The following is a 14,478-nucleotide window of genomic DNA, read 5'->3' as shown; positions in this document are numbered from 1 at the left end:
CCTGTTAAGACTTCACCTCAACTCTGCATAGCATGACTCACTTCCACACCCCTAAACTTCTACCACTTCTATTTTCTTAACTGTTGTACTTAAGGTATCCTTGCTGAAAAGCTACTACTTTACTCAGATGAGGACCTCGCACTTTTCTCTCGCTCTTACTTTATCGGCAATATGTTGTGGTTTCTTTCTTTCGACTAAGGTTGTAAGTTCCATCCATCCATCCATCCATTTTCTTCCGCTTTATCCGGGACCGGGTCGCGGGGGCAGCTGCCTGAGCAGGGACGCCCAGACTTCCCTCTCCCCGGACACTTCCCCCAGCTCCTCCGGGAGGACCCCGAGGCGTTCCCAGGCCAGCCGGGTGACATAGTCACTCCAGCGTGTCCTGGGTCTTCCTCGGGGTCTCCTCCCGGTGGGACATGCCTGGAACACCTCCCGAGGGAGGCGTCCAGGGGGCATCCGATACAGATGCCCGAGCCACCTCAACTGGCTCCTCTCGATGTGGAGGAGCAGCGCCTCTACTCCGAGCTCCTCCCGTGTGACGGAGCTCCTCACCCTATCTCTAAGGGAGCGCCCCGCCACCCTGCGGAGGAAGCTCATTTCGGCCGCTTGTATCCGGGATCTTATTCTTTCGGTCATGACCCAAAGTTCATGACCATAGGTGAGGGTAGGAACGTAGATTGACCGGTAAATTGAGAGCTTCGCCTTTCGGCTCAGCTCTCTCTTTACCACGACGGACCGATACAGCGACCGCATTACTGCAGCCGCTGCACCGATCCGCCTGTCAATCTCACGTTCCATCCTTCCCTCACTCGTGAACAAGACCCCAAGATACTTAAACTCCTCCACTTGAGGCAGGAACTCCCCCCCGACCTGGAGGGAGCAAGCCACCTTTTTCCGGTCGAGAACCATGGCCTCAGATTTGGAGGTGCTAATCCTCATCCCGGCTGCTTCACACTCGGCTGCAAACCGCCCCAGGGCATGCTGGAGGTCCTGGCTCGAAGGAGCCAACAGGACCACATCGTCTGCAAAAAGCAGGGATGAAATCCAGTGGCTCCCGAACCAGATCCCCTCCGGCCCACGGCTGCGCCTAGAAATCCTGTCCATAAAAATAATGAACAGGACCGGTGACAAAGGGCAGCCCTGCCGGAGTCCAACATGCACCTGAAACAGGTCTGACTTACTGCCGGCAATGCGAACCAAGCTCCTGCTCCGGTCATACAGGGACCGAACAGCCCTTAGCAGAGGGCCCCCGACCACGTACTCCCGAAGTACCTCCCACAGAATGCCACGAGGAACACGGTCGAATGCCTTCTCCAAGTCCACAAAACACATGTGGACTGGTTGGGCAAACTCCCATGAACCCTCGAGCACCCTGCAGAGGGTATAGAGCTGGTCCAGTGTTCCACAGCCAGGACGAAAACCGCATTGTTCCTCCTGAATCTGAGGTTCGACTATCGGCCGAATTTTCCTCTCCAGTACCCTGGAATAGACTTTCCCGGGGAGGCTGAGAAGTGTGATCCCCCGATAGTTGGAACACACCCTCCGGTCCCCCTTTTTGAATAGAGGGACCACCACCCCGGTCTGCCAGTCCAGAGGTACTGTCCCCGACTGCCACGCGATGTTGCAGAGACGTGTCAGCCACGACAGCCCCACAGCATCCAGAGACTTGAGGTACTCAGGGCGGATCTCATCCACCCCCGGTGCCTTGCCACCGGGGAGCTTCTTAACTACCTCGGTGACTTCAGCCCGGGTAATGGGTGGATGAACCTCCGAGTCTCCAGCCTCTGCTTCCTCAATGGAAGACGTGTCAGTGGGGTTGAGGAGATCCTCGAAGTATTCCTTCCACCGCCCGACGATATCCCCAGTCGAAGTCAGCAGCTCCCCACCTCCACCGTAAACAGTGTTGGTGGAGGGCTGCTTCCCCTTCCTGAGGCGCCGGATGGTTTGCCAGAATTTCCTCGAGGCCGACCGATAGTCCTCCTCCATGGCCTCCCCGAACTCTTCCCAGACCCGAACCTTTGCTTCAGCGACTACCCGCGCTGCAGCACGCTTGGCCTGCCGGTACCCGTCAGCTGCCTCGGGAGTCCCCCGAGCCAACCAGGTTCGGTAGGACTCCTTCTTCAGCTTGACAGCATCCCTTACTTCCGGTGTCCACCACCGGGTTCGGGGATTGCCACCACGACAGGCACCGGAGACCTTACGGCCACAGCTTCGAACAGCCGCGTCCACAATGGAAGCAGAGAACAAGGTCCATTCGGACTCAATGTCCCCAGCCTCCCTCGGGATCTGGTCAAAGCTCTCCCGGAGGTGGGAGTTGAAGACCTCCCTGACAGGGGGTTCCACCAGATGTTCCCAGCAGACCCTCACAACACGTTTAGGTCTGCCAAGTCTGTCCAGCTTCCTCCCCTGCCAGCGGATCCAACTCACCACCAGGTGGTGATCAGTTGACAGCTCAGCCCCTCTCTTCACCCGAGTGTCCAAGACATACGGCCGGAGGTCAGATGACACAACCATAAAGTCGATCATTGACCTCCGGCCTAGGGTGTCCTGGTGCCACGTGCACTGATGGACACCCTTATGCTTGAACATGGTGTTCGTTATGGACAAACTGTGACTAGCACAGAAGTCCAATAACAGAACCCCACTCGGGTTCTGATCGGGGAGGCCGTTCCTCCCAATCACGCCCCTCCAGGTAACACTGTCATTGCCCACGTGAGCGTTGAAGTCCCCCAGTAAAACAATGGAGTCCCCGGTTGGAGCACTCTCAAGTACCCCTCCCAAGGACTCCAAGAAGGCCGGGTACTCTGCACTGCCGTTTGGCCTGTAGGCCGAAACAACAGTGAGAGACTTATCCCCGACCCGAAGGCGCAGGGAGACGACCCTCTCGTTCACTGGGGAAAACTCCAACACATGGCGGCTGAGCTGGGGGGCTATAAGCAAGCCCACACCAGCTCGGCGCCTTTCACCGCGGGCAACTCCAGAGTAGAAGAGAGTCCAGCCTCTCTCAAGGAGTTGGGTTCCAGAGCCCAGACTGTGCGTGGAGGTGAGCCCAACTACCTGTAGCCGGTAGCGCTCTACCTCCCGCACTAGCTCAGGCTCTTTCCCCCCCAGTGAGGTGACATTCCATGTCCCCATGGCTAGAGTCACCGTCCGGGGATTGGGTCGCCGGGGCACCCGCCCAGGACAGCCACCCAAATCCCACCGCACCGGCCCCTTATGGACCCTCCTGCGGGTGGTGGGCCTACAGGAGGGCGGGCCCACGTCGCTCCTTCGGGCTGCGCCCGGCCGGGTCCCGTGGGCACAGACCCGGCCACCAGACGCTCGCCTGCGAGCCCCAACCCCGGGCCTGGCTCCAGGGTGGGGCCCCGGTGACGCCAATCCGGGCGACGTACACTTCCTTTTATGTTTTTTCTTCATAAGGGGGTTTCTGAACCGCTCTTAGTCTGACCTGTCACCTAGGACCTGTTTGCCTTGGGAGACCCTACCAGGGGCATTAAGCCCCGGACAACATAGCTCCTAGGATCATTCAGGTGCTCAAACCACTCCACCACGGTAAGGTGTCGGTTCAAGGAGGTTGTAAGTTGTTTTAGAAAAAATGCCTAAATGTAGATGTCAGAGGAGCTGTGATTAACCACAGACCATGTTTACACGGGGTTTACATGAAATTGACTGTCCCAGGATCTGTTCCTCTGATCTGGATCTGATGATGAATTAAGCGAAGTCAGTCATGATCAATTAACCTATCCCCATCCTGCATGTCTTTGGACTGTGGGAGGAAGCCAGAGATCCAGGAGAGAACCCACGTTTACACGGGGAGAACATGCAAACTCCACACAGAAGGAACCCGAATTGGGAATCGAACCCGGGGCCCTCTCCCATATTATGAAAAACATGTTTTCTCTGCTCTCTACACCCATAAACTGGTACAACTACTACTACTGACTGCTAGATTCAGCTCCTGTTGTTATGTAACGAAAGGAGTCATTTGCATAGGCCAAACTCCTCGATGATAGGATCCGAGAGGGGGGCGTTTCGCAACACAGCGGTAAGTGTTGCGAAACGCCGGTAAGTCGAGCGTCATGGTGCTGGGTGATCCGGCTGGTGCTCCGTGAATAAATCCCGGTGCGGGTGAAGCTGGAGACAATCCTCCCTCTGTCTCACGTGCTCTGGTGCGTCTTCACTGCTCCCTCCGGTCAGACGGAACCCGGGGGCACGTGTCCGACAGAGCGCCTGCACGACGGTCCGGGTCTGGTCTCTTGCGTTTCATTTTTAATGACAATGTGCCGGCTGTGTGAAATTGATGAAAATCAGTATAACATGGGATCTTTAAAACCATAGAGGAACAGGGAGTGTATGCACCATCTCTTTTGAAAGACATCCACAAATTGTAGTAATCCAGAGTCATCCAGAAAACCCCATGAATTTGATCCCTAAGACATCTAGTGTGTTTTTATATGGCTGGTGCTAACGATTATGTAATCATGCCGAGAAGTCTTAGTCGGGGTTCCTTCTAATAGTTGTATTGCTCTTTTGCCATTTGTCCCAGTTGCACAATTCATTCCATTATTATTATTATTATTATTGTTATTATTTAAATTCTACTGCTTTCACCGTTCTGAAACTATTGCTTGAGACATGATATCGTGAAGTTTATAGGGACTGAACTTTGTATATAAAAACAAGACTAGTACATGGCTAGACTGTGTGGTCAATGTGCTTAATTGTAGATCACATGTTTAAGCTACATTTGAGTAAAATGTTACAAATGCACTTACAAGAGCAACGTACTTATATCTTAAGATGTTTGATTTGAAATATTTTATAATGAAACAAATGCCACTCATTATATGGTAGTTCATTCATTAGTCAATATAAAATAAAAGATATGAGCACGCAAAGTTGAAAGCATTTCCTTTTCTTCTGGTAGCCAACAGTATATTTTCTGTAAAAACCAAACATGTTATTTCTTTTGTAAAATCTTTTGTTAAACACAACACAAAATAAAACCCATCTCTCTCTCTCTCTCTCTCTCTCTCTCTCTCTCTCTCTCGACTCAAAAAATCTGTACAACCTGCAGCCTGTCAGTCAGTCACCAGGGCAACAATTGATGAAGAGGAAGCACACGTGATATCCAGCTGTGTTAGCACCGCTGTACTTTATACTGTAATATTTACCCATTAAATAGTCTGCAATTCACGAATACTGGTCAAGACAACCAAGACATAGTAAACAGCCCAGTTATCTCCTAAAACAACGTATCAAACGAGTTAACTACAATTAATCACCCAAAGGTGTTTGTGTAGTTTGCGATGCTTCACTTAGTTTGGCTGTCTATTAGATGTTAAGTTAGATTGTTCAGACATTGGCTGCAGGCGTGCTAACGCTAGTTGTTGCTACTGTGCTAATGCTAGCTATGATAAAGGGGGAACTCTTAACATCCACTGTATTCTACATGTTGTAGACGTGCTTCTCCAGCTTTGCAGTTCACATTACAAACAGCAGTGATGTCCATCTGTCCATGTCGAGTCTCGGATGTGACTGTTTCTGTTGCTCTGACTCCCTCAGACGACTGTGCGCACAGCTTCTTGAGTAACGCCCATTGATGACGTGGTAAATTTGCCTGGCCAATGGTGCAACTATCAGCCCAGTTATCTCCTAACTATCATCACTGACTTACTTGCTTAGTTCAGGGGTTCCCAAAGTGGCTGTCGGGAATGATTTTCATTACTTTGACTGAGATGTCCTTCTGCTAACATGAAATGAAAGTATCGTGTCAAAATTAAGTTTGCAGTAGACTTTACAAGGGAGGCTGAGTAGTGTGCTACCCCTGTAGTTGGTACACACTCTCTGGTCCCCCTTTTTGGGGGACCACCACCCCTGTCTGCCACTCCTTAGGCACTGTCCCTGACTTCCACGCAATGTTGAACAGACGTGTCATCTAAGACAGCCCTTCCACACACAAATCATTCAGCATTTCTGGACGGATCTCATTGATCCGCGGGGCTTTGCCTCTGAGGAGTTGTTTGACTACCTCAGTGACTTCCACCAAGGAAATTAAGATGATCCACAAAACAATAATTTAAGTTTGTTTGTTGTCTTGCAGACAGACCTTGCAAAGCATTACTTCAGACTTTTTACAAATCACCATCATTATGGAGTTATTTCAGCATCCTTTTGGTCTGGTTTTTAGGGCTGGGTTCAAATAATCAATTTTCTAATTAAAATCGCTCTTCATTTGAATGTTCCGATATCGATTAATAAAATCCCAGGATCAATCTTTTAATATATGCCTTTTCCCGTGGATGTGTGGAGTCTCGCCGTTAGTCTCGCGTGGCCAGCCTTTCTTTCTTCGGGGTTCTTCGTGCAACAAGATCTGGCCACGTGAGAGACTAGTACAGCATTACTCATTGCGCAGTTCGCCAAGCCTCAATTTGTGGCTCGCATCAATGGTAAAATAATAGTAGGGCCCTATTAGTGTAATTAACGGGCACACCGCTTCATCCAGAGTCTCTGCTCTCAGTCTGTTTCACCGAGGGGCGGGGCAGAGACACGCACATGTCATGTCGAAGACAGTTATTCTAACTTTTCTCTGAGTTTTGTCAACATAAGAATGACTCAACTCCCAAGAGTCTGTGTGATGAGCAGCTACAAACAGAATCTCACATCAAACGTTCAGAATGAACTGATTCACAACTGAAAGTGAAAATTAAATAGCGGCGAGTGGATCTACAGATACGCTGACTTTAGTGACTGTTCCTTCAGTATATGTCTTAATTTTGATGAATCAACCACATGATTAGACACCAATTGATGGAAAAATGAAAACAGATTTCATAGAGCCCTAAATAATAGCTGGATGCATTACTGTGGGATTAAGTGGGATGAGAAATAAGTAAGCAGATATGCTTAGTTGGAGATGGCTTCTGGTATTTTGCAGTTGAGGTGGCTCTCCTGTGGACTTTGTCATGTAAGTGTGGCTCTACTTGAAACTATAGAGAGGATCACTGGACTAGTAGTAGCGAACCAAAACATGGCGGGAGCTGCTCCACTGAAGGCACTGCCAAGCCTAAAGGCAGATGTGTGGTTGCATTTCGGATTAAAAAACTATGAAAACAGAGAAAAGCTGGACAAAAGCAAAGCCTTGAAATTTTCCCTAACAAAATCGTATTGAATCGAATCGAAATGGAGATTAAATCAAATTCGGACCTTGTAAATCAGAATAAATTCAGGAAATCAGTGGCAATACCCAGCCCTACTGGTTTTTGCTATTAAATCACAGCTAAATAGCTCATTTTGGTTTCATTCAGCTGTGGTAAACACTATAATGTGTGTCTTGCTACAGGTTTCTTGGCTTATTAGGGACTCCACAACACATACAGAGCATCAATAGTGGTTATTTCAGCCATGGTTGATGAAAGCTTGTTGGTGTTGAAAGTGTTGAAAGCATGGGTATAAGATCCTGTGTCGCCAGGGACATAGTTCCTGATAACACTTACCAATAATGGTGCAAAATACAATTCCTTGTGACTAATACAAATGCTTTTCATATCCATTTTTTTGTTTATTTGTTTTTTTAAAGCAAGCTCTTCTTCTCCAGTGTTACAATGCCCGAGTGGCCATAGAGGCAAATGATGAGAGGCACAGAGTTTCAGCTGGCGTTTCCAATTTTCTTATTTATTTCACCATAGAACAGAACCATCATCTCATGACAACACTCACCAACCAAAAAAAGCCCCCTACATATATTCCCACACAGCTCATAATGGAGAGTGTGCTCCCTGATTGGCTGGCACATACCATGTCTCCCAGGGAAATATATAATATAATATATTTACGTTGCTTGCACTATCTACAATACCCACCAACCACACAACCTGACAAATATCTACACCCCACCTTAGTGCACCCAAGAAACATCCATAAACATTAAATTACCGAATATATTTTTGTAGCCACCACCGACCTCCCCTCTACCTGCTTCCCACATACCGTTACCCTCCTGGAACTATAAGTAGGTGCACGTGCCCCCGGGGACCTCTTTTGCCCAAACACCCTGGGAGGAAGAGAAGACGGCAGAGGTAAGCTTGCTTAGCATTTATGTCACATTTGCATTTAGAATGGTCGTGTTACGCCATTCCAAATGAACTCCAATTAGTATTTTACATAAGGGTGTTAACACTACCGCCGCTACTCTCAGCTCACCAATCCATCTCTTGTGCATGTTTACAGGCCAACTCTGACCTGACATGGGCAGACGTCCACGCCGTGCACCCTCTGCCGTGAACCCTCTGCAATATATAAACAATCAAAAAAGACAATATAAACATATAATGTGTGTTCCTTTCCCCCGTCTGTGACATTACGGAAATACATAACCCAATTACTCGTGCCCACTTGACACATAACTCCGCTGGTTAGCTGGTAATGGCGGCCCGTCGTAATATCCAGATCCTGTTGATCAAACTGTAACATAATTGCCCATCTTGGGATTTGAACATCTGCCACTCAGTCTAAAATCACTGGCAATAGTGACTGAGCTTACCAGCTAGCTGCATTGAGTCATCAAGTCCACCATACTAGTCTATTACCTTTGTGAGGGAATTTCCTATTTAATCATGTATTTCTGTGGGCAAATGGCTGTCTGTCCTCAATGCGTATTGCAGGACCATTTGTCACCAGGGGTGTCGCCAGACAAGCCTTTTGATGCAGGATAAGACAATGGGCCCTAGTTTCGTGGCGCAGTGCAGGGCGGCGCAGGGTGGCGGAGCCGACGTAATGCAAGTTTCGACCCGCGCAGCCTTGCGCACGGTCAGTTTGGCAGTTTGGTGGATCGCCTGCACCAAGATGGGTGTGGCGGCGCAACAGTGGGAGGCGTCACAGATTCAGCTTGGCGTAGCGAGGTTTCGTGGCAAAAAGCCTCGCCGAGACTTCGCCGAAAGCCCGCCAGCTCCAACCTGGTCTACTCTCGGCGCAAGGCGCAAATAAAGTCCATTCATTCAAGGCGAATCACAGCTGGCGGAGTGCAAGTTTAGCTGACGGCGCGCAGTGCGCACACGTCACCGAGGCCTCACAGGCAGGTTTCCACAGTTCCAGGCACATTTAAATGCAATAAATAATCACAACAAACACGATTTAATGCAACTAATTGAATCAACACGTGAATTTATATCTATATAGATTGTCCCGTCACATCTGACGTCAGATCAAAGGCGGATGGTACGCGTAACGGAAACTCAGTCTCTCGGACCAAAACATCTCCCTCTCTCTCTCCTGTTTTTTATAATATCGGCATTGTTATTATTATGATACGCACGCACAGGGCGTGATGCGCGTGGTGGGAGCGGTGGCGCTGTTTCTGTCATCGGGTTGTCAAGTGACGGAACTTGCACTGAACCTCCCCTAACGCATTAAAGGTGAGGAGAGGAGCTCATTTGATTGGTGAAGATCTGATTCGGCTGTATTAATCCCAGTCCACGCATAGTCTCCTCCTCGTCTCCCACTCAAGCCTTCTTCTCCTCCCTCTTTCCCACTTGAGCGGGTGGGCGAGACGGGAGGTGTGCCTGCCCTAGCCTGCGCAGTGCACGAAACTTGCAAAGTCCAGGCGGAAACACCCCGTCGGCGTGGCGCAGGTCCGCTGAGTGCTGACTGCGCCTGGTCTACGAAACTAGGGCCCAATGACCCTTTGATCAAACAAAACTTCTGGGGACACCTGGAACGGGGGCTGCAGGATGTCAGACCTATATGTAAATTCAACTGCATTATAAGTGCCAACAGAAACAGTGACTCTTCAGTCATTCTTGTGTCGCTCTGGGAATGGCTCATGCTGCAGCATTAAAAGATCTTCAGATTTGGATATTACCGGTATGTCTACTGGTATTTCATTGCCAAACTCTCACCTGCACTAGACTAAACTGGTATTTCAGTTGCAACGACACCTTACACCTTCTGATCAGCCATACAAATAATGGCAGTCCTATAACGGAAATGTTCTGTTACCAATTTATTTTCACAACCATTAATTATAAGAAAGCAAGATCTTCATCAGCGAATCTTGTTGACCCAGGCAGATTAGCTGTGACTGGGATTTTAACCCCCACCCTCCAAATCTAAAGTCTGTACCATTACCCACTGAGCTATCCAGCAGAATGTGTAGAGCAGGGACTCCTCTGACTCGCCACACTCACTCACACAGCCAGGTTGACAGCTCCTTCATGTCAGTGGTCAGACAGAGTGAGCTGATCATGTGTCTGTTGAGCTCTGTCTGTACAATGTGTGACTTCTGCTTTTAGGTCACAGGTTCAATTCCAATGTTGACAGATATCATACCTTGGCAATGCCCCAATGGCAGTCTCAAAATGTGCGTGCGGAAATGCAGTTCAATTCAATTTTATTTATAGTGTTAAATCACAACAGAAGTCATCTCGTGCAGTCCGGATCAGGTTCCACCACGGTCCAGGGAGACCTGCTAGGCGAGAAAGCACAGGGACTCTGGGGGAACATACACAGAGAGAGCGAGAGAGATGGAGAGAGAGAGAGAGAGAGAGAGAGAGAGAGAGAGAGAGAGGCTCAGTGTGTCACTATAATCCCCCAGCAGGTTAGGCCTATAGCAGCTTAACTAAGAGCTGGTTCAGGGCAAACCTGAGCCAGCCCTAACTATAAGCGGTGTCAAAGAGAAAGGTTTTAAGCCTACTCTTAGATGTGGGCACAGTGTCTGCCTCACGAACTAGAACCGGAAGACGGTTCCACAGAAGAGGAGCCTGATGGCTGAAAGCTCTGGTCCCTGTTCTAATTTTGGAGACTTTAGGAACTACAAGTAACCCTTTATTCTGAGAGCGTAGTGCTCTAGCAGGACAGTAGGGTTTAATGAGCTCTTTAAGATATGATGGTGCCTGACCATTAAGAGTCTTGTAAGTGAAGAGAAGGATTTTAAATTCTATTCTGGATTTTACTGGGAGCCAGTGCAGAGAAGCCAATACAGGAGAAATGTGATCCCTTCTGTAAAGTTTGTATGCTCATAAATAAAGCTTCACTTGAACTTTTATACTAGCTTCAGCTAGCTGTTTATTTTTTGTAACTCACATCGTCTCGCTAGCACTTCTTCCGTGGTAATCACATTCAGTCTCACAGAGGTCCCTTAAGGTTATACTGCCACCTATGGGTGACCGTCTGCTACTACATATCACTACACCTTCTTCTGGTTTTAGTCAGAACACGAGCTGCAGCATTCTGGACCAGCTGGAGAGATTTAAGAGATTTATTTGAACAGCCTGATAATAAGTCTAATAGTCTAATAGTCTAGCCTTGAGGTAACAAATGCATGGATGAGTTTTTCTGCATCTTTCTGAGACAGCATTGGCCTAATTTTAGTAATGTTACACAGGTGAAAATAGGCTGTCCTTGTAGTTTGTTTAATATGTGACCCGCCACGGCAAAACCAGCAACAAGTCGGGTGGGACGAATTCACGTAAAAGACGAAATAAGCTTCTTTTTTTTTCAAAATTAGTGATTTTTTTGCAGAATATGCAAGTTGAGATCATGAAGAACCCACTCCATGTTCAGATAACAGTATTGGATGCCGTAACCCACTAAACATTAGACGTCTGATGGACGTGCAGATCTTGTCTATATTGCGTCCGTCAGTCCAAGACCAATTCTGGACCTCTTCACGACGTGGTTCCGCTATTTGGACGTCTGATCATGACCCCACTTGGATGTCAATATGCAGTTGAACATTTGAACGTCGGGCTAGGTCACTTTTTTGGACGTCTAAGACAGGTGCAGGGAATTGACATGATGTAATTTATTTATTTATTTATATTATTATTATTATCATAGTAGTAGTAGTAGTAGTAGTAGTAGTAGTAGTATGGACATGATTATTCTGTGATTAAACATTATTTTTGAATAAAAGTAATATTTTTGTTTGTTTACATTTTCCTGTTTTTCTTTTCTAAAATAGTGTAATTCTGTTTAATACAACAATAAAGGTGTAGCCTATTGGGAGCAAAAAAAAATACAGTCAACGCCATTGTGATTGGCTGAGGCATTGCGTCATCACAACGTACATCCTAAGAGCCACTCCCATTGGCCCAGGTGTTTCTCTTCGGTGGAAGCAAATGGCCACTCGGCTTTGTGCACCGTCGACCTCTCCAACAACCTACAACAGTCCGAAAATCAGCGTCCACTAAATTGTAGGTAAGTTCGGTCAGCCGATAGACCCATAAGTTAATTTTATGTTAATTTATGCATTTATAGCGTTTGCCGTTTTAGCTTTTCTACTTCAAACCTGTTGTCGCTACAATTAGCATTACATCTGCTAACGTTAGCTTTTGAACACGACCAATTTTGTTTACCACGAAGCCGGTGAAAAATCAATACAAAGAGTGAAGCGCTGGAGCCGTGGGCTGTTACCCAACTATCACTGGCAACAGGAGCCTCCAGTGTTAATGAGCAGGAGGGCCATTATGGTGAGCTGGGAAGCGGGTGTTAGCAGTGGAGGCTAACCGCTACCGCTAGTCAAAGTTAGCATTGAGCTACCTCATCACAACAGCTAATGGGGCTAGCAGCACAACAAAACAAAGCAAAATACCAATATACAGGGGGGGGGGGGCACTTCAGACACAGCCACGTGGGGTTTCGCAGCCAAATGCAAAACAATTTAGTGCAATGGAGTACTGAGTTAAGTATTGTAAAGCTTTAGTTGGGTGTTTCTAAATCAGTCTTATCTTAATAGATGTTGCTTGTATAATATATGTTGTTTGTATATCTGGAGTTGTAACAAAAATAATTTCCCACTGGGATTATTAAAGTATTTCTGATTCTGATTTTGATCCTTTTGTCAGGTGGTGTTTGGTCCTCTTTTGAAAGTGGAGTGAGGTGTCCTGCCCTTTGGAAGCCACCTAAACAAGGTACAGATTGTGACCTCATGCTCCTTTGCACACACCCAGTCAAATAAATTGTAAGACTAAACTGACTTATACTGCATCTGTGTCTACAGATGTCTATGAAAATGAGAGAATGGCGAAAATGACAAAGAGACATGGATGAACTTCTACGTTATGACAGCGAAGATGGACATCAGAGCATTGACATTAATAGTGATGTTGTGGCTGGGAGTCAGAGTAGTTGTAGCAGTGTGCCTGGGACCCCACGCAGTCTAACAAGTGACAGCATTCCTGAGACATCACATGGTTTTGATTTTGACACTGATGTGGACTATTTGACTTCTGACTCTGAATATGAACCAAATGATGATGAAGCTGAAGTGATCAGCAGCCTTGAAGATGACCTGAGACAGTGGGCTACAGAGCACAAAGTGAAACACAGAGCACTTAACGGGTTATTGTCCACGTTGAGAAAGCAAGGGCTGAAGTTTTTGACAGGTATGTTTCCACATAAAGTATTCATTTTGTGTTTAATGTTTGGGTAGTATGTGCTTTTTCAATGTCTGAACTTTTTTTTCTGGCTGTGGACCTTACAAGGTAAGCCCATATTTCATGTTGAAGGGAAGAAAATTTTGCTCCTGCCAATCTCTAAATAATGACTTGATTTGCCAAAACATTTCCTTCCCCGTTGACATTGAAAATACAATACCAACTGTCTACAATGGCTGATGGTTTTTGATGCATAGCATGAGCAACATATTTTTGCTTACAGATATGCGAACTTGGTGTATGACCACAGTTTGCCTTTGCATATTTCTTATCATTTGTCTTTTCTACTTGTGCAGATGGCGTCATGCAATTTGATATGGCCACTGAGGAACTTATAAGGACACATGCTTCAGATCATTTAAAGCATGCACCGCAAAGGAGTGGAGGGGGGGGCTTCACAGTCACTCAGGGCTGACGGTGTCTGTCCCCCGACCAACCAAATTAATCAGGTCAAACAGAAGAGAGTTTTCACATGAAAACCTAATAAAAATTAGCACTTCCGATGTAGTAAAACAAAATAAGAGAATTAAATGTGGACTCTTAAACATTAGATCTCTCTCATCCAAAGCAGTATTAGTCAACGACTTAATATCAGATAATCTTATTGATTTATTCTGCCTGACTGAAACCTGGCTGCGTGATGAAGACTATGTTTGCTTAAACGAAGCTAGTCCTCCCAGCCATATTAATACTCATATATCTCGAGGCAGCAGACGTGGAGGAGGAGTTGCAGCCATTTTTGATTCAAGCCTGTCAATCAATCCTAAACCAAAACTAAACTATAACTCATTTGAGAGTCTGATTCTCAGCCTTTCGCACTCAAACTGGAAAAAAAATGCAGCCAATTCTGTTTGTTATTGTTTATCGTGCTCCTGGTCCATACTCTGAATTCCTATCTGAATTCTCTGAGTTGCTATCAAGTTTAGTCCTTAAATCAGATAAAGTAATCATTGTGGGGGATTTTAATGTCCATGTGGACGTTGTAAATGACAGCCTTAGTGTAGCATTTACTTCCTTAATAGATTCTATTGGCTTCAGTCAGAGT

This window comes from Eutrigla gurnardus (genome assembly GCF_963514095.1).
Source record: "Eutrigla gurnardus genome assembly, chromosome: 6".
Classification (NCBI taxonomy): Eukaryota; Metazoa; Chordata; class Actinopteri; order Perciformes; family Triglidae; genus Eutrigla; species Eutrigla gurnardus.
Note: the sequence above shows the minus strand (reverse complement) of the source record.